Genomic DNA, 21,122 nt, shown 5'->3' on the forward strand with positions numbered 1-21,122 from the left:
CAGGGATTATGTCTTTTTCATCCTTGTATCCCAATTCCTTAAACACACTAAGTCAATAAGCATGTGTTAATGAAGAACGTGCCTACAGGAAAACAATAGGGGCAGTGATTAACTTCCAGGGGAAGTTAGGGGAAGTTTCAAAGAGAAGGTAGCACTTCAAACAAGTCTGACAGATGAGTTTGGATGCACCAGGAGTGGGGGAAATGGCAAGAAGAGCATCCAAAAAAGAGTAACAGCTTGTGAAAATGCATGGACTAGCAGGGAATGTGTAAACCTAAATCATCTAGATTAGGAGAAGTAGGAGATAAAGTGGCAGGTGAGGGGACAGGACAGGGAGATGGGGGAACGCTTAGGAAAGACCAGAAGACAGTGAAAACCTCAAGATTTATACTTATCTCTAGGCAATGGGGAATTACTGAAAGATTTTAACTGAAAGATGAATACCATCAAATATTTCACTTTAAAATGTTCATTTTGGGGCACCTGGGTCGCTCAGTCGGTTGAGCGTCCGACTTCGGCTCAGGTCATGATCTCACTATCTGTGGGTTGGAGCCCTGCATCCAGCTCTGTGCTGACAGCTCGGAGCCTGGAACCTGCTTTGGATTCTATGTCTCCCTTGCTATCTGCCCCTCCCCCCTCTCATGCTCACTCGCTCTCTTGCTGTCTCTCAAAAATAAACGTTAAAAAAATTATTAATTTTTATTTAAATTTAAAATAACTTTAATAAAGTTAAATATTTTAAAACTATTTCTAATGTTTATTTTTGAGAGAGTGAGAAAACACACATGCATGCAAGTGAGAGAGGGGCAGAAGGGGAGGGAGAGAGAACCCAAGCAGGCTCCATGCCCAGTGCGGAGGCTGACATGGGAGCTCAATGCCACAACTGTGAGATCAACCACCCAAGCTGATGCCAAGAATTGGTTGCTCAACCAACTGAGCCACCCAGGCACCCCAAATATTTTACTTTAGAAAGACAACATTGATTTCTTTCTTCTTCCAATCTATCCTCCCCACTGCTGTGAGAGTCAAAAAACCAATTAGGAGACTGGTACCGAATCAGGCCAGAGGATATGAGGGAAATCAAAAGAAGTATTTTTTAGGAGGTAGAATTGAGAACTGATAGTGATCACACCTATTCAGAGACGGATGCATGAGAATGTAGGAGATTATCAGACTGTCTGACCAGGTAGGTGGCAATGCCATGCACAAAGATAAAGAACGCAGAAAAAGAAAGGCATTCTGAAATATGCCTCTTCCTTCTCTTTGCTATTCTGTGCTGTTTTGCTTTGCTTTTCAATCCAAGAAAACCTTCAACCCATACTATGTACATCACAGTTAGGTGAGATCTCCCCCCAAGGTGACTATCTTGCCAAGGCTCTACGGACAAACATGGGGTGATGTTTCTCAAAACTTGTAAAGAGGGGTTCTGGTGTAAAATCATCTGTGTAGATTATCATTTTTCCCAGGAGAGCATAATGGAAAATAGAGCATTTGAGAAATCTGACCATAGGACCAAGTCCTTGCAAAGGAGAAGGGAAGGCAGGGAAAGTGGCACAGATGAGGTCTAATCCTACATTTGCTGACAGTAACTGCCTTCGCTATTGTTAGAGTATTGTATTTCAGGACTCTCTGATAGGTCAGTCTGGGCTTTAAAGCACTTATAGTAGAAAGATTAACTTCCTTTTTGGAGTCCGTGAACACCAGTCCCCTGTACATATGGGAGAATCACACTCCTGCTATAATACTATTAAATGTTCTCCTAACAGCAGGGTCTGCCTTCTTAACCATTTTATATCTAATAGCATCCTGTTGTTGGGGGGTTAACCATGATCATGATACCCAGTATTAGTGGGAGTGGGGGAATTGGACACTTTCAGACTGCAGGTTCAGGTGTAAGTTTTGAGCCTTTCTGGCCAGGACACTATGTTTCAAGAAGGCTTCCTATGTGCATAACGTCTTCTCCAGCAATTCCATTTCCAGGGAGTATTTTTGCACATGTGCAAAAATTTACTACAGGTATGTTTAGGGTGTTCTTTAATCATAAAGATTGGAACTACCCTAAATATCTAAAATTAAGGATGTTTAGGTTTTTTCAAAATAATGGACTTCATTCAGATAATGAATTGCAATAAAGCTATTGAAGTGAATACAGATGTGTATGTATTGATTGTGACAAGAAATTGTTGACATTTTAGAAACTAAGACACCTTACAGAACAGAGGCTATAACCTAGTGCTATTTTCTGAAAGTGAACTAGAATACTACTTGAAAGTATTAATTATTCTTCACCCCCCACCCCCATGATGATCTCCCACTCAGACTTTGAAACGCGGGGCCCCAAAACACTAGGAGGAGTTTTAGAAATAGATTAAGAAAGAAACTAAAAAATACAAAGAAATTCTTGTCTCCCAAGTTCAAGAGCAAAAGGCTGAAGTATGAGAAAGTGAAGATTTGAGAATGGATAGGAGGTGGCCAAGCCAGTTTTTTCCTGCTTCTTCAAAAAAAAAAAAAAAAAAAAAAAAAGGCTCTCAAACAGGAGGGAGAGAGGATTCAAGTAAACTGGAAAAGTAGACTAGAATGTGTGCTGCCCTCCTCCGTGGGCTGAACCTTACAGGTGGACTCCCTCCTGCACTTAGAGACTGGAGAGCAGGGCGACCTTCCTGTCAGAAGTTTGGAAGTCCTTGGTGTCCAGGTGGAGAGGAGTTTGGCCCCACAAAGGGAAGGAGAGGACAGGAGTAGGAGATTGGTAGCTGGCGGGACACCATTTGCCTCCCGAGCTCCCCTCATTCCAGGGATGTCCCAGGGGGCACCCAAGGACTGAGCTGAGCATGGTGGCTCTGCCTGTGGCCTTGCTGCCAGGAGGAAGGGTTACTCAGCAGAGAGGGGGGAGGGGGAAGGAGGTGTCCCTGCTGAGCTTCAGGTGAGGGCTCAGCTGCAGCTACTCAGGTTTCTTATGGGGGGTGGAGAAAACACCAGAGAGAAGGCACACCTGCTTCTTACAAACCAAAGAGGTCCAAAGCGACCTAGGTCACTTCTTCACTTCTCACCACCTAGCTCACTTCTTCACTTCTCACCACCTAGCTCACTTCTCACCGGATTAGTTCCCCATCAGGAACTCCTCCATTTTTAAACTGCTCTTCGTGTAGGTGTGGCCGTGGAGTTCATGGCTGGGCAGCAGCCTCCCATTGTCCATCCCACGCTGTGGAGAGAGGAGCACACGTGTTTGGTTTCTCCTATAGCTTTACCTCTGGTACTTCTGAAAAACGTCCAATATTTACAAAGAATGTATAAAAACTTCTAGAAGCAATGAAAGATTTAGCGGGTAAAATATAGAAAACTTGGATTTCCATGAAAAAAGCGATAATAGCAAGGGAGCACCAGCTTTTGCATTGGGTGGCAGCATAATCTTTATTGTTTGCACTGAAATGAAGACAAATACTAGAAATTGACCTATGGACTGTGAAACTGAAGATTTAGTGTGAGTTGTAGTCTCTATATTCCAAATTTAGCAGTATTCAATCTACAGTTGGTATTATTGGACTGTTGTTCGTAGTATAAACTTCTAAAAGTTACATAAAAATGGTTTAATAACCATTTGATCTAGTAATTTTACTCCTGGAAATTTATTCTAACAGCGGCATCAAAACATGCACATTTTAACCATAACTAGATAGATGATAGATTTTTTAATTGGTGCTAGAAGAAACAGAAACAGTATAACCAAAAATAAAACCAGTAAGTAAACAATGGTACATACGCTCCATGAACTACTAAAACTAAATTAGAAATAAGTTTTAATGACCAGAAAAAATTATTACTATATAATAAGTATAGACGGTATAGTTTAAAATTGTATGTGCTACTTGACAATTGTTGAAGAAAAATCTATGCATAGAAAACTCTGGAAAGTGATTTACCACAATGCTATATTTTAAGGGATGAAATGATTTTTTTCTTCGTGTTTTAAAATTTTTAATGACATTACTAGATTTAGAATAAACGTTATTTTAGACATCCTATGTAAACTTGCCTCTAACCATTAAAAGATAGTACAGATGTTTGTTATAGTAGAATATTTAATTTGATAGTGTTATCAACTGAAAATGAAAGTTATGGCAACTTCCTATCAATAGTTGATAATAGTTTTCAAATTCCACTTAAAATTTTTTTTTTTATTTTTATTTTTTTTTTTATTTTTTTTTATTTTTTTTATTTTTGGGACAGAGAGAGACAGAGCATGAACGGGGGAGGGGCAGAGAGAGAGGGAGACACAGAATCGGAAACAGGCTCCAGGCTCCGAGCCATCAGCCCAGAGCCTGATGCGGGGCTCGAACTCAGGGACCGCGAGATCGTGACCTGGCTGAAGTCGGACGCCCAACCGACTGCGCCACCCAGGCGCCCCTCCACTTAAAATTTTTAATGAAACAATCTAGGATATTACCTTGTACAAAGTTTCATTTCCGTTAGATTTTTTTAACCCTATTTATCTTATGGAATTTTAAATTCATAAATCATTTCTTTTCCTGTAAGTATTTAAAAGCCTAATATTAAATAGGCATTTTTCATGATTGTGTCCTTGAAGGAAAAAATTAACTTCAGTAAGCAAAAACTGTATAGAGATCTATAAGTCTATAAAATAAGGCTATTCTGGGATAGCCTTCAGAATTTCCTAGGCTTTGAAACATTATACCAATATCACATAATTATCATGTCCTACAATTTCTTTATCTAGAAAACACTTTGACCTTTAAATATCACATGTTAAATATTTTCCCATTTTCATTGCTAGTAAAACAAGTCCAAGAGTTTAATATCATAATGTGTGGCTTAAACTATTTTTGATATTTATTTCTAGAGAAAACTCCTTTCTATCCCCATTAATCACTTCAACTCCTTCACAGTTAATTAGAATTGTTTACTTATTTGTACTTAAATTCCCACACCTGAGGCTATTATAGAAGTCACCAAAATAAAATGCTGACAAGTTCATTTTTATAATTCTTTGTCTATGGAAGGGTTCAGAAATTTTATAGCCAATAGTCCATGAACATCAAATACTCGTAATTCTTTTCTATTAAGGCACCAAATCTGCAGAGGCAAAAGGATCAAGCGAAAACCCAAAGAAAAAATAATTTCCACCACAAGATACACATTAACACTCAAGTAAATCTTAAAAAAGTTAATAAATTTGGGGCGCCTGTGTGGCTCAGTCGGTTGAGCGCTGACTTCGGCTCAGGTCACGATCTCACGGTCCGTGAGTTCGAGCCCCGCATCGGGCCTCTGTGCTGACAGCTCAGAGCCTGGAGCCTGTTTGATTCTGTGTCTCCCTCTCTCTGACCCTCCCCCATTCATGCTCTGTCTCTCTCTGTCTCAAAAATAAATAAACGTTAAAAAAAAAAATTTTTTTTTTAAAGTTAATAAATTTAATTTAAAAAATAGATCACTAGTCTTTTATGTATATTTTGACTGTTAACTGTAGAAAAGTTATGTAAAGAGCAAATCCGGGAAAGAAGACACCAGAAGTTGTGGATGGAGGACAGAGGGACAGATGGGCCAGATGGGGTGGACAAAATGGCAAGCCAGGCCATTTGAACACACTTGAATCAAAATCATCCTATCAAAAACCTAAATCTCTGGAGTCTTATGTTTTATGACAAAAATAATATGCAAAATAGACATAACTGACTTTTACTGCATCTGGTAACCCAATCCTGACTACAGGAGACTTATTCAGTTCTATATTTGGATTTTTTCACCTTGTGTGTGTAATTACCATTATAAATTATATATGTTTAAAATACAAAAATATTTTAGGGGCACCTGGCAGCTCAGTTGTTTGAGAGTCTAACTCTTGATCGGCTTAAGTCACGACCCCAGGGTCATGGGATTGAGCCCCCCCCCCCCCCACAACTGGCTCCACACTCAGCATGGATCCTCTCTCTCTTCTCCCCCTCAGCCTCCTCCACTGTCGTGCTGGTGCACACGCTCGCTCGCTCTTAAATAAAAATAAACATATATGTATTTATATTTTATATGTAAATATATATAATTATATATATATTATGTATATATAATTATGTATAATTTTTAAAAGTCTTTTAAAACTGAGTTAGCCTCTAAGGATATCCCAATCCTCTCTCTCAAGACACCATTTTAAAGGAGTTTTTCAGAGCACCTGGGTGGCTCCGTTGGTTGGGCATCAGTTGGTCAGACTTTGGCTCAGGTCATGATCTCCTGGCTTGTTAGTCCCAGCCCGGGTCGGGCTTTGTGCCGACAGCCTGGAGCCTGCTTTGGATTCTGTATCTCCCTCTGTCTCTGCCCCTCCCCTGCTCACACTCTATCTCTCCTTCAAAAATAAACGTTTAAAAAAATTTTTTTTAATGAGTGTTTCAATCTTAAATATAAAACATGTTTATAACTGAGGCAAGGTATCTGTTATAAATCTGAGGATTGCCTGTGCCATCCAGACGTGAGAATAAGGGATCGTATTTTGCTCCCGATTCAGCCTCCAACTTCTCACTCTCAGGGAAGGTTGACAATAGCATAATTGTGACTCGTAGGGTCTAGAATCCATTCTCAGGATTTTCAGATTGAAAACAATGTTTCATTAAGCAATGACTTACTAGTAAAAATGGACACTAATAATGCTCAAAGAAAAATAATTTATAAAATCTAGATTAGAAAATGTGCAGATAATATGCTTTGGAAAATGGATGGCAGTGCAGTAACCTCCTGGTTATACAGCTTGCCTGCAGCATCGTTCAGAAGCAGGATAGACAGAGCACTGGGGGCGATGGAGCATAGTAAGGAAGAAGTTCAGTAACAGGGCAACTGCAGAGACCATCTGACCCATACTGATCCTGCTTCACACCCTAGGAATGGTAGCTGATGATGAAGTAAGGCTAAATATGTTGAACTTTTAATAGGGACATTTTCGTGTGGTCAAAACAAACCAAAAGAGAAGAAAAGAACAATGGGTTTACAAACTACTTCGTTAAAATATGTTTTAAGTCACTTTATTTAAACTAAAATCAAAAACAAAAAATGTATCCATTTTCCCACCTGCCTATTGCAAACAGCAGTATGTTCTCTGTATCTATGTGCGTGCTTTTTCCCTTTTATTTAGAGTCCACCTATAATAGAGCTCTCCCTATCTGACTTATATCACTTAGCATAATTCCTTAGGGTCCCTCCATGATGTTGCAAATAGCAATAGTTTCTTTTTTTTTTTATAGCTGAATAATATTCCTGTATGTATGTGTGTGGTGTGTATCTCATGATTTCTTTATTCATTTATCCATCAATGAACACGTAGACGATTGTAAATAATGATGCAATGTACGTTGGGGGTACATATATCCTTTTCTTCAGATAAATGCCCAGAAGTAGAATTAATGGTTCATAAGGTACTTCTATTTTTCATTTTTTTAGAAACTTCCAAACTGTTTTCCATAGTGATTGTACCAATTTACATTCCCACCAACAAAAGAAGTTCCATTTTTTCCATAGCCTCACCAACACATGTTATTTCTAGCCTTTTTGATTATAGTCATTCTAACAGGAGTGAGGTGATACATTATGGTTTCATTTGCATGTCCCTGTTGATGAGCAATGTAGGGTATCTTTTCACATAGCTGTTGGCTATCTGTATGTCTTCTTTGGAAAATGCCTATTCAAATATTCAGTCCATTTTTTAATTGGATTGTGGGTTTTTTTGCTACGGAGTTGTGCAAGTTTTTTATATATTTTGCGTATTAGCCCCTTACCAGGTACATGATGTGAAAATATTTTCTCTTTCAATACATTGCCTTTTCATTTTGTTGATGCATTCATTTATTTGCTGTGCAGAAAGTTTTAATCTGATGTGGTCCCTTTGGCTTTTGGTGTCAGATTAAAAACATGACTGTCAAGACTGAGGTCAAGGAGATTACTGCCTGTGTTTTCTTCTAGAAGTTTCTTTTTAAAATTTTTTTTAATGTTTATTTTTGAGAGAGAGAGAGAGAGAGACAGAGTGTGAGTAGGGGAGGGGCAGAGAGAGAGGGAGACACAGAATCCAAAGCAGGCTCCAGGCTGCGAGCTGTCAGCACCGAGCCCACCATGGGGCTAGAACTCATGAAATGCGAGATCATTACCTGAGCTGAAGTTGGATGCTTTAACCAACTGAGCCACCCAGGTGCCCCTAGAAGTTTCTTTTTTAATTGAAGTACAGTTGACATATAAAGTTATAGTAGTTTCAGACGCATAGCCTACTAATTCAACAAATACATTATGAAATGTTCACCACTGTCCTCGCACACATTCATTTCAATATTATTGACTATATTTTCTATGCTATACTTTTATTTTATAACTGACAGTTTGTACCTCTCAATCCCCTTAACTTATTTCACCTATCCCTCTACTCCCTCTACTCTGAAAACCACCATTTGTCCACTGTATTTATGAGTCTCTTTCTGGCTGTTCATTTGTTTTGTTTTCTAGATTCAAGATATACCTGAATTCACATAGCATTGGTCTTTCTCTGTCCAACTGATTTCACTTAAGATAATACCGTCTGGGTCCATTCATGTTGTCACAAATGGCAAGATTTCATACTTTTTATTGTAGCTGAGTAACAGTCCATTTTATGGACTTTAAACATTCATCTATTGGGAGACACTTAAGTTGTTACTATATCTTGGCTATTGTAAGTAATGCTGCAGTAAACATAAAAGTGCATGTCTTTTTGAAATAGTGTTTTAATTTTCTTTGGAAAACACCCAGAGGTGGAATTACTCGGTCCTATAGTACTTCTATTTTTAACTTTTTTTACTCCTCTTAATTTTTTGAGTAACCTCCATACTGTTTTCCATGGTGGCTTCACCAATTTGCATGGCCACCAGCAGTGCATAAAAGTTCCATTTTCTGCACATCCTTGCCACCTCTTACTTTTTGAGTTTTTTTATACTAGCTATTCTGATTGGTGTGAGGTGATAGCTCATTATGGTTTTGATTTGGATTTGCATTTCCCTGATGATCAGTGACATTGAGCATCCTTCATGTGCGTGTCGGCCATCTTATGTCTTCTTTGGAAAATGCATATTCAGGCCCTCTGCCCATTTTTGTTTTCAGTTTAAGTATTTGGGTGTTTGGCAACCATTCCCAAATACAACACACCAAACAATTTACAACTATCTTCTCCAAATCAGGTTGCCTTTTCCTTTTGGGAATGGTTGCCTTCACTGTGCAAAAGCTTTTCTATTTGATGTAGCCCCTGTTGTTTATTTTGGCTTTTGTTTCCCTTGCCTGGGCAGACATATCCATAAAAATATTGCTAGGGCCAACGCCCAAGAGATTACTGCCTCTGGTTTTGTTTAGGGTTTTAAGGTTTCAGATCCTTAATCCATTTTGAGTTGAATTTTATATACAGTGTAAAAAAGCTGCCCAGTTCCATTCTTCTACATGTAGCTCTCTGGTTTAACCATCACCGTATGTTAAAGAGACCCTCTTTTCCCCACTGTGTATTCTTGCCTCCCGTGTCATAGATTGACCACTAAGCATGGGTTTATCTGGGCTCTCTATGCTGTTCCACTGAACTATGATCTATTTTTGTACCAATGCCATACTGTTTTGATCACTGTAGATATGTAGTATTGCTTAAGTTCTGGGATTGTGTTTCCTCAAGCTTTGTCCTTCTTCGTCAAGATTGCTCTGGCTATTGGGGCCCCTGGGTGGCTCAATCAGTTAAGCGTCTGATTTCGGCCCAGGTCATGATCCCATGGTTCATGGGTTCAAGCCCTGCGTCTGCCTCTGTGCTGATGGCTTGGAGCCTGGAATCTGCTTCAGATTCTGTTTCCTCCTCTCTCAGCTCCTCCCCCACTTGCACTCTGTCTCTCTCACAAAAAATAAACTGTAAGAACATTTTTAATTAAAAAAAGAGAAAAGACTGCTTTGGCTATTTAGAGCTATTTGTGTCTCCATACACATTTCAGGGTTCTTTGTTCTCTTTCTGTGAAAAACACCATTGGAATATCGGTAGGGATTGCAATGCATCTGGGTATTACTCTGAATAGTATGGGCTTTTTAACAATATTCCTCTAATCCATGAGCATGGAATATCTTCTATTTGTGCCATCCTCGGTGTCTTTCATCCATGTCCTATTTTTCAGAGAACAACTTTTTACTTCCTAGGTTAAATTTATTTGTAGGTATTTTATTATGTTTGGTGCAATTTTCATTGGAATTGCTGTCTTAATTTCTCTTTTGGATAGTTTGTCATTAGTGTATGAAAACACAACAGATTTCTTTTTTTTTTTTTACAACAGATTTCTGTATATTGATTTTTGTATCTTGTGATTTTATTGAATTTATTTATTCTAATAGTTTTTTGGTAGAGTCTTTAGGATTTTCTACATATCTTACAATGTCATGTGTAAATAAGACATTTTTACTTCTTCTTTACCCATTTGAATGTCTCTTATTTCCTTTTCCTTACTGACTGCTGTGGATAGGATTTCCAGTACTATGTTGAATAAAAGTGGCAAGAGTAGGCATCCCTGTCTTGTTCCTGATCTTAAAGGAAAAGTTTTCAGCTTTTCACCATTGACTATGATGTTTGTTGTGGGTTTGTTTACATGGCCTTTATTATATTGAGGTGTGTTCCCTTTAAACTCACTTTGCTGAGAATTGTTATCATGAATGGATGTTGAATTTTGTGAAATGCTTTTTTGCATCTATTGAAGTGATCATAATAATTTTTATCCTTCATTTTGTTAATGTGTATTACTTTGATTTGTGGATAATAAATAAGTCTTGAATCCCTGGAATATTCCCACTTGAATGAGGTGGATTATTTTTTAAATTATTTTTGAATTCAGTTTGCTAAATATTTTTGCTTTTTTTTTTTTTTTGCATTTTTTTATATCTATGTTCACTTATTCATCAGGGCTATTGGTCTGTAATTGTCTGTTATTCTTTTTTGTTGTCTCTTTGTGTGTGTGTGTGTGTGTGTGTGTGTGTGTGTGTGTGTGTGTGTGTCCTTATCTGGTTTTAGAGTCAGACTAATGCTAGCCTTGTAAACTAAACTTGGAAGCCTAAATTTCTCCTCTTTTTTGGAATCGTTTGAGAAGGATAGATATTAACTCTTCTTTAAATGTTTGGTAAAATTTATCTGTGAAGCCATCTGGTTCTGGACTTTTGTTGGGAATTTTTGGTTACTGATTCAATTTCATTAGTAGTAATTGGTCAATTCAGATTTTCTATTTCTTAGTGAATCTTGGGAGATTGTATTTGCAGTCTATCCATTTCTGCAAGGTTGTTTAATTTGTTGACAGATAATTTTTCATAGTAGAACCTTATATTTCTTTGTATTTCTGTGGTGTCTATTGTAATTTCTCTTTTATTTCTGCTTTTGAGTTCTCTCTTTTTTTCTTGGTGAGTCTAACTAATGGTTTATCAATTTAATCTTTTAAAAAAAACAGCACTTAGTTCTATTGATCTTTTTATAATTTTTTAGTCTCTATTTAATTTATTTCTATTCTAATCTTTATTATTTCCTTCATTCTATTAACTTTGGGCTTTGTTTTTTACTAGTTTCTTTAAGTGTAAGGTTATATTGTTTGAGGTTTTTCTTGTTTCTTGAGGTAGGCCTGTATTGCTCTATACTTCCTTTTTAGCATGCCTTTTGTTGCATCCCAAAGATTTTGAACCATTGTGTTTCCATTTCCATTTGTTTCTAGATATTTTTTTATTTCTTCTGATTTCTCCATTGATCCATTGGTTGGTTACTAGCATGCTGGTTAACCTCCAGGTGTTTGTTTTTTCCCAATTTTTTTTTCTTGTTATTGATTTCTACCATTATAGAGTCATAGCATTATGGTCAGAAAAGATGCTGGATATGGTTTCAATCTTCTTAAATTTACTGAGACTTGATTTGTGGCTTAACATGTGATCTATCCTAAAAAAAAATTTCCATATGCACTTGAAAAGAATGTGTATACTGCTCTTTTTGGATAGAATGTTCTGTATACATCTGTGAAGTCCATCTGGTCTAATGTCTTGCAAAGCCACTGTTTCCTTGTTAATTTTCTGTCTGCATGATCTATCCATTGATGTAAGGGAGTGTTAAGTCCCTGCTAGTATTTTATTACTGTCAATCTCTTCCTGTAGGTCTGTTAATATTTGCTTTATATATTTAGGTACCTCTATATGCATAGATATTTACAGTTGTTATATAGTTGTCAGATTGACCTTGTTATCATTATAGAATGGCCTTCTTTGTCTCTTTTTACAGTCTTTGTCTTAAAGTCTATTTTTGTCTGATATAATTTGCTACCCAGCAATTTTTTTCTTCCACTTGCATGGTCTATTTTTTCCATCCCTTCATTTTTAGTGTGTATATGTCTTTTGGTCCGAAGTAAGTCTTTTGGAGGAAGCATATAGATGAATCTTGTTTTTCTATCTAATCAGTTACCCTGTATCCTTTGACTGGAGCATTTAGTCCATTTACATTTGAAGTAATTATTGATAGCTATGTGCTTATGGCCATTTTGTTAATTATTTTCTTAGCTGCTTTTGTAGTTTTTCTCTGTTCTTTTCTCCTCTTGCTCTCCACCCTTGTGATCTGATGACTTTTTTATTTTTTTTAATTTTTTTTTTTCAACGTTTTTTATTTATTTTTGGGACAGAGAGAGACAGAGCATGAACGGGGGAGGGGCAGAGAGAGAGGGAGACACAGAATCGGAAACAGGCTCCAGGCTCCGAGCCATCAGCCCAGAGCCTGACGCGGGGCTCGAACTCAGGGACCGTGAGATCGTGACCTGGCTGAAGTCGGACGCTTAACAGACTGCGCCAACCAGGCGCCCCCTGATGACTTTTTTAAATGTTATGCTTGTATTCCTCTCTCTTAATTTTTATGTATCACAAGTTTTTGGTTGGTGGTCGACATGAAGTTGATACAGAACATCCTGGTTTATAGCAATCTATATTAAGTTAATGTGGCTTAAATTAGAACACATTCTAAATGCATTACATTTTTTACCCCCTCCTCCATGTTTTACATATATGATGTCCTATTTTACATCTTATTTGTGTATCCCATAACTAATTTTTGTAGCTCTCACTGATTTTACTACTTTTGTTTTTTAATCTTCTTGATAGCTTTAAAAATTACTGATTATTACTTTTACTGTACGTTTGCTTCCACCAATTAGTTTTTTCCTTTCATAGTTTTTTTAATGTTTAATTTTGAGAGACAGAGAGAGACAGGGTGTGAGTGGGGAAAGGGCAGACAGGGAGGCACAGAATCTGAAGCAGGCTCCAGGCTGTAAGCTGTCAGCACAGAGCCCGATGTGGGACTGGAACTCACGAACCATGAGATCATGACCTGAGCTGAAGTTGGATGCTTAACCGACTGAGCCACCCAGACTCCCACCTTTCATAATTTTTTTATACTTATGACTTTTTGTCTTCACTGAACAAAATTTCTTTAACATTTCTTGTCAGGGCAGTTTAATGAACTCCTTTAACTTTTGTTTGGGAAACTTTTTATCTGTCCTTCAATTCTGACTGACAACCTTGCTATGTAACATATTTTAGTTTGTAGGTTTTTTCCTTTCAGCACTTAGAATACATCATGCTGGGACACCAGGGTGGCTTGGGCATTTGAGTGTCCAACTTTTGATCGTGGTCCAGGTCAAAATCTCACGGTTCGTGGGCTTGAGCCCCACGTCAGGCTCTGCCTTGATAGTGTGGATCCTGCTTGGGCTTCTCTGTCTCCCTCTCTCTCTGCCTGTCTTTCTCTTTCTCTCTCAAAATAAATAAACTGGGGCGCCTGGGTGGCACAGTCGGTTAAGCGTCCGACTTCAGCCAGGTCACGATCTCGCGGTCCGTGAGTTCGAGCCCCGCGTCAGGCTCTGGGCTGATGGCTCGGAGCCTGGAGCCTGTTTCAGATTCTGTGTCTCCATCTCTCTCTGCCCCTCCCCCGTTCATGCTCTGTCTCTCTCTGTCCCAAAAATAAATAAAAAACGTTGAAAAAAAAAATTTAAAAACAAAAAAAAATAAATAAATAAATAAACTTTAAAAAAAGAATATATTGTGCCACTCACTTCTGGCCTGCAAAGTTCTTTTTTTTTTTTTTTTTTTTTTTTTTTCACATTAACACATAACTTTAAGACTGCGTACATTACAACAGTGCATTGGTGATACAGGTTGTAAAATGTTTTCCACTCCTTTGGGTTTTGCATATGATGATTTTTCACTAGTCACTACAGGTAGATTGATCAAGCTTTATTTCTACGGAGATTTTTTTAGCTTTTTTTTTTCTTTTAAACTTTTTTTTAAATGTTTTTATTTATTTTTGAGACAGAGAGAGACAGAGAATGAGCAGGGGAGGGGAAGAGAGAGGGAGACACAGAATCTGAAGCGGGCTCCAGGCTCTGAGCTGTCAGCACAGAGCCCGACATGGGGCTCAAACTCATGGCGTGTGAGATCATGACCTGAGCTGAAGTCAGACACTCAACCGAGCCATCCAGGTGCCCCACTTTTTTAATTAATCCAAGTTAGTTAATGTATAGTGTAATAATGATCTCAGGAATAGAATTTAGTGATTCATCACTTACATATAACACCCAGTGCTCATCCCAGCAAGTGCCCCCTTAATGCCCATCACCCATTTAGCTCTTCCCCATACCCAACATCCCTCCAGCAACTCTGAGTTTGTTCTCTGTATTGAAGAGTCTTTTATGGTTTGTCTCCCTCTCTGTTTTTATCTTATTTTTGCTTCCCTTCCCGTATGTTCATCTATTTTGTTTCTTATTATTTCACTCATATGTGGAATTTATCATATTTGTCTTTCTTTGACTGACTTCTTTTGCTTAACATAATACACTCTTGTTCCATCTCCATTGTTGCAAATGGCAAGATTTCATTCTTTTTGATTGCCAAGTAATCCGTTTAGTGTGTGTGTGTGTGTGTGTGTGTGTGTGTGTGTGTGTATAGACACACACCACATCTTTATTCATTGTCGATTGACATTTGGTCTCTTTCCATGCTTTGGCTATTGTCAATAGTGCTGCTATAAACACTGGGGTGCATGTGCCCCTTCAAATCCGCATTTTCGTATCCTTTGGATAATTCCTAGTTGTGCAATTACTGGGTTGTAGGGTAGTTCTATTTTTAATTTTTTGAGGAAACTCCATACTGTTTTTCAGAGCGGTTGCACCAGTTTGCATTCCCACCAGCAGTGCAAAAGGGTTCCTCTTTCTCTGCCTCCTCACCAACATCTGTTGTTTCCTGAGTTGTTAATTTTAGCCATTCCGACAGGTGTGAGGTTGTATCTCCTTGTGGTTTTGACTTGTATTTCCCTAATGATGAGTGATATTGAGCATCTTTTCATGTGTGTCTTAACCATCTGGATGTCTTCTTTGTAAAAGTGTCTATTCATGTCTTTTGCCCATTTTTTCACTGGATTATTTGTTTTTTTGATGTTGAGTTTGCGAAGTTATTTATAGATTTTGGATACTAACCCTTTATCTGTCATTTGCAAACATCTTCTCCCATTCCATCAGTTGCCTTTTAGTTTTGTTGATTCCTTTGCTTTTTATCTTGAGGAGGTCCCAATAATTCATTTTTGCTTTTGTTTCCCCTGCCTCTGGAGACCTGTCAGGTAAGAAGTTGCTACAGCTGAAGTCCAAGAGGTTGTTGCCTGTTTTGTCCTCTAGGGTTTTGATTGCTTCCTGTCTTATGTTTAGGCCTTTTATTCATTTTGAGTTTATTTTTGTGTATGGTGTAAGAAAGTGGTCCAAGTTCATTCTTCTGCATGTTGCTGTCCAGTTTTCCCAACACCATTTCTGAAGAGACTGTCTTTATTCCACTGGATATTCTTTTCTGCTTTGTCAAAGATTAGTTGGCCATACATTTGTGGCTCCATTTATGGGTTCTCTATTCTATTTCATTGATCTATGTGTCTTTTTTTTTTTTTTTTTTTTTGTGCCAATACCATACTGTCTTGATGATTACAGCTTTGTAATACAGCTTGGAGTCTGGAAATATGATGCCTCCAGCTTTGGTTTTCTTTTTCAATATTACTTTGCTATTCAGGGTCTTTTCTGTTTCCATACAAATTTTAGGATTGTTTGTTTGAGCTCTGTGAAGAATGCTGGTGTTATTTTGATAGGGATTGCGTTGAACATGTAGATTGCTTTGGGTAGTATCGACATTTTAACAATATTTGTTCTTCCAGTCCATGAGCATGGAATGTTTTTCCATTTTTTTGTGTGTGTCTTCTTCATTTCTTTCATAAGTTTTCTATAGTTTTCAGCATATAGATCTTTTACCTCTTTGGTAAGGTTTATTCCTAGGTATTTCATGGTTTTCAGTGTCAGTGGAAATGGGATCGATTCCTTGATTTCTCTTTCTGCTCTGCTGCCTCATTATTGGTGTAGAGAAATGCAAACAATTTCTGTACGTTGATTTTATATTCTGCGACTTTGTTGAATTCATGGATCAGTTCTAGCAGTTCTTTAGTGGATTTTGGTGGAGTCTTCTGGGTTTTCCATGTGCATTCAACTATATATGAATCAGAATAGATTAATACTCCCTTTTTATCATTACACTTATCTAAAAAATTGCCAGGAGACCACAAGGCAGGATTTGCTTTAAGACCAACACACAGAGTTAGTTGGTGACTAATGGTGCTGGGACTTGCAGGGCCAGGCCATAGTAGCATTTAGCTAAAATGTCAAAACCATGAAGGAGAAAGTCCAGGTTTGAGGCAGTAGGTCTGTAGCACCTGCTGTGAAACCTCCTCGATGTGACTGCATAGCTCCATCCTTGAACATTTGCAGGGTGATCACCACTGAGGGAGAACTTAGCTGTAGGTGGGCATTCTTGGAGCCCAATATGTAAGCACAGTGACTGGGTGGGGGCAATAGGAGTTGGGGAGTGGGCGGTCAGCAGGATACCTGCTGACATGGCCATAGTGGTTCCAGCCACCATGCCTATAGTAACACTGCTGCCCCTAAGTGGAGAGATGGAAACAGGGTATACTGTCACTAACATGTCATTGGGCTGTACCACCATGGTGTGGTGGATGATGTGAAGGGGTCCTGCATACAGTGGCTGTGTGTGGTACATGGCCTTGCTGTACACAGGGACTCTGCTGGGGATAAGCGCTTCCACATGGGGTACACAGTGGTCTGGTAGGGGTTGGGGGAGCAGGAATATGGTGGCACTGTCATGCTGGTGGGCGAACAGGATGCTTTGTAAGGGGTGTTAGGAACGTAACCTGTTTGGAAGGTAGGATTCACTCCAGGGCACATGTTGAGAGTAGGCAGGAGCTGTGGCTCCATAGCCCATGGGGAAATCAGCTGGATAATAATTGCTTTAACATTTGCATAGGGAACCCCAAAAGAACCAGGACTATAAACGGGATTCATGATTTCAAGAACAGACCATATTGGAGGCAGCTTGGGCTTCAATGACCAATGCACACCAGCCCAGGGCAGGCTCAGGGAGGGGCCAGCACACTGGAGGCCCTCTCCAATGGTGGGCTGAGCCAGGAGGCCCCCATCTCTGCCACCGCCTCTCTGGCTAGTGCTTGCAGTCACTCTGGTCTGCCTAGTCTGCCTCTCCTCCTGGCCTGCAAAGTTTCTACTGAAAAATCATCTGACGGCCTTACAGGGTTACCCTTGTATGTAACAGTTTGCTTTTCTCTTGCTGCTTTTAAGTTTCTCTTTATCTTTAATTTTTGCCATTTTAATATTATGAGTATTGGTGTGGACATCCTTGCATTTGTCTTATTTGGGGCTCTCTGTATATGCTGAAGCTGGATGTTTGTTTCCTTCTCAAGTTAAGGAGGTGGTCAGATTGTACTGTTTCATATAAGTTTTTTACCCTTTTACCTCTCTTCTTCTTTAGGAATCCTTATAATGTGGGTGCTTCATGTCATCACAGAGATACCTTAACCTAGCCTAATCTTGTTTTTATATTATTTTTCTTTTTGCAGTTCAGGTTGGTTTTCTTTCCACTGTTTCATAGTGCTGATCCATCTTCCTGCATTCTTTAATATGCTATTGATTCCCTCCAGCTTGTTTTAATTTCAGTTCTTGTGTTCATCAACTATGGCTGGTTCATTTTTATATTTTTGACCTTCTGCTGAAGGTCCTGCTGAAGTCCTCACTAATTTCACTCACTCTTCTCTTATTTCAGTGGATATCTTTAAGTCCATTACTTTGAACTCTTTATCAAGTATGTTGCTTGCCTCCATTTTGTTTAGCTCTTCTACTGGGAATTTGTCGTGTTCCTTCGTTTGGATATTATTCCTCTGTCTCCTCCTTTTGTCTGAATCCTGTTTGTTACTATACATTGTGTAGGACAGCTATGTCCCCTGGCCTCGTAAGTAATGGGCTTATATAAAAGGTCTCTTGTGGTGACTAGAAGCATAATCCCCCCTGGTCACCAGAGCTAAACATTCAAAAAATATCCCCTGTGTGGGTTGCATGAGCCCTCTTGTTGTGGATGAGCCGCAACTACTCTGGGAGCACTGATGGACAGGGCTTGCCCCGGAGCAGCTAAATAAGAAACCCAGATATAGCTACAGCAGGCATGCTGGTGGATGTGGCTTGCTGCCCCCATGTCCCCAGGGTGGGAGTTGACCTAACTGTGTGCCTAACTTGCTGTTGACAGCAAGGACTGCCTGCCAAGTATGGCAGGGCAGTAGTCACTCCGAGGGAACACCAGAGAAGCTACTTGCTGGTGTGGTAGAGAGGGAGCCACATGGGAGGACCACCTGCCAGTGTGAGTGGGTTCAGTCCACAGGGAAATACCTAGGTGGGCCAACCAGTGCTAGCAATGTAGATAGATCGTGTCAGTACTAGTTCCAGTAAGCAGCTATCTGGCTAGGCAAACAAGAAGGAAAGAAAATGGTACATCCATTCCCAGAGACATCCTTGAAAATTCCTGCCTCTCTAGCACATATACTAAATTAGTTAGTGAATCACCTTCACATACACTGCAGCTGTTTTTCAAACTGGTGATTCATGCTAGGTCTCAGGACAAGTGATATAGAGTGCTGGCCCTTTAACAGCAGAGACTTGGTTTAAGCCTGTAGCTCCCCCAGAGTTATGCACTAGTGATTTTTCAAGGGCCGACGCTATAGGGAATTGCCACCACAGTCTACTTCCTCAAGGTCAGGCAGGTCCAGTTTGAGCATTAATCCTATTCCTTCTCAGGGAATGTCTGTGATATCCTTCTCATGTGAGGTTGCTGTTGGACTGCAGAATTTTATTCTATACTGCATTTCATAGCAACTACATTCTAAATGAAAACTTTTTATGCCATTAGTTGTATAAGATCTCTGATTCTGAAGTAATTTTCAGAGTAAGTTGCATTACATGATGGTCTTGCGTAAGTTTGTCCTTGGGTGGAGGTGATGTCAAGATCCTCCTACTCTACCATCATTTTCTCTATCAATATTTCTAGGATTTTTATGGTTCCAAGACTTAACATTAAAGTCTTTAATCCATTTTTAGTTTAATTTTGTTTATGGTATACAAAGGGAGCCCAGTTCCATTCTTTTGCATGTGGCTGTCCAGTTTAGCCAACACCATGTGTTGAAGATACTGTCTTTCCTCCATTGTGTATTCGTGCCTCCTGTGCCATAGATTAATTGGTCATATCATTGTGGGTGTATCTGGGCTTTCTGTTCTATTGAACATTGGTCTATTTTTGTGCCAACACCATACTGTTTTGATCAGCGTAGATGTGTAGTATAGTTTGAGTTCTGGGACTGGGATTCCTTCTTTGTCAGCATCGCTGTGGCTATTCAGAGTCCCCCCACCACCATACACATTTCAGGGCTTTTCTCTTTGTGTGAAAAATGCCATGGATAGGGGTTGCATGGAATCTGTGTATGACTTAGGGTAGTGTGGACATTTTTTTTTTTTTAACGTTTTATTTATTTTTGAGACAGAGAGAGACAGAGCATGAACGGGGGAGGGGCAGAGAGAGAGGGAGACACAGAATCAGAAGCAGGCTCCAGGCTCCGAGCCATCAGCCCAGAGCCCGACGCGGGGCTCGAACTCACGGACCGCGAGATCATGACCTGAGCTGAAGTCGGCCACTCAACCGACTGAGCCACCCAGGCGCCCCAGTGTGGACATTTTAAAAACACTAACTCTTCCAATCCACTAGCAAGGAGTATCTTTCCATTGGCTTATTGTCTTCACTTTCATTCATGTGTTGTGGTTTTCCGTAATCAGGTCTTTCACCTCCTGAAACAGATTCATTCTGAAATGTTTTATTCTTTCTGATGCACTTGTAAGTGGGATTCTTTTCTTTATTTCTCACTCTGTTGGTTAATGGTCGGTGTGTAGAAATGAAACAGAATTTTTGTATATGGAATTTGCATCCTGCAACTTTACTGAATTTGTTTCCTAGTTCTGTGTTTTGGCAGAATCTTTAGGGTACTCTGTGTGTAGTGTAATGCCTCCTGCAAATAGTGACTGTTTACTTCTCCCTTTCTGATTTGGAGGAGTTTTCCTCCTTTTCCCTGCTTAAATGCTGTGGCCAGGACTTCCACCATTATGTTGACTAAACATGACAAGAGTGTGGGCATCCTGGTCATGTTCCTTCTCTTACAGGAAAAACACTCCATTTGCACTTTCTGAGTATGATGTCATCTCTGGCATTGCCATGTACAGCCTATAGTATGTTCCCTCTCAACCCATTTGGTTGAGAGATTTGGCCATCACCAGATATGAAGGTTACTTTCAAATGCTTTTTCTGAATCTCCTGAGAGGGGCCTCTGATTTTTGTCCTTCATTTTATTTGTGTATCACACGTGCAAATTTATGGATGTTGAACCATCAGTGTCTCACAGGAAGAAATCCCCATGGATCATGGTGTATGACTACTGTAATGTATTGTTGAATTTGCTTTGCCAGTATTTTGTTGACAATTTGTTACAGCTCTGTTCATCAAGGATATTGGCCTCTATTTTTCTTTCTGTGGGTGCCCTGGTTTTGCTATCAGGGTGATGTTGGCTTCATTAAGTGAGTTTGGAAGTGTCCTCACCTCTTCTCTGTGTGGGGAAGAGTGTGAGAAGGATTGGTATTTGTTTTCTTTGAATGCTTGGTAGGATCGAC

At 39.3% G+C, this 21,122-nt stretch overlaps 1 long non-coding RNA gene and 1 pseudogene across 1 annotated transcript in view; one reads left to right on the forward strand and one right to left on the reverse strand.

Moving 5' to 3' along the window:
• LOC109270465 (uncharacterized) overlaps window positions 1-21,122 on the forward strand; it is a 137,598-nt gene that overhangs the window by 64,353 nt on the left and 52,123 nt on the right. The gene's annotated exons all lie outside the window — the stretch shown is intronic.
• LOC128775100 (myelin-associated neurite-outgrowth inhibitor-like) lies at window positions 16,829-17,414 on the reverse strand (annotated as a pseudogene).

This window comes from Panthera pardus, unplaced genomic scaffold, assembly GCF_024362965.1.
Source record: "Panthera pardus isolate Hobbes unplaced genomic scaffold, ASM2436296v1 HiC_scaffold_6, whole genome shotgun sequence".
Lineage (NCBI taxonomy): Eukaryota > Metazoa > Chordata > Mammalia > Carnivora > Felidae > Panthera > Panthera pardus.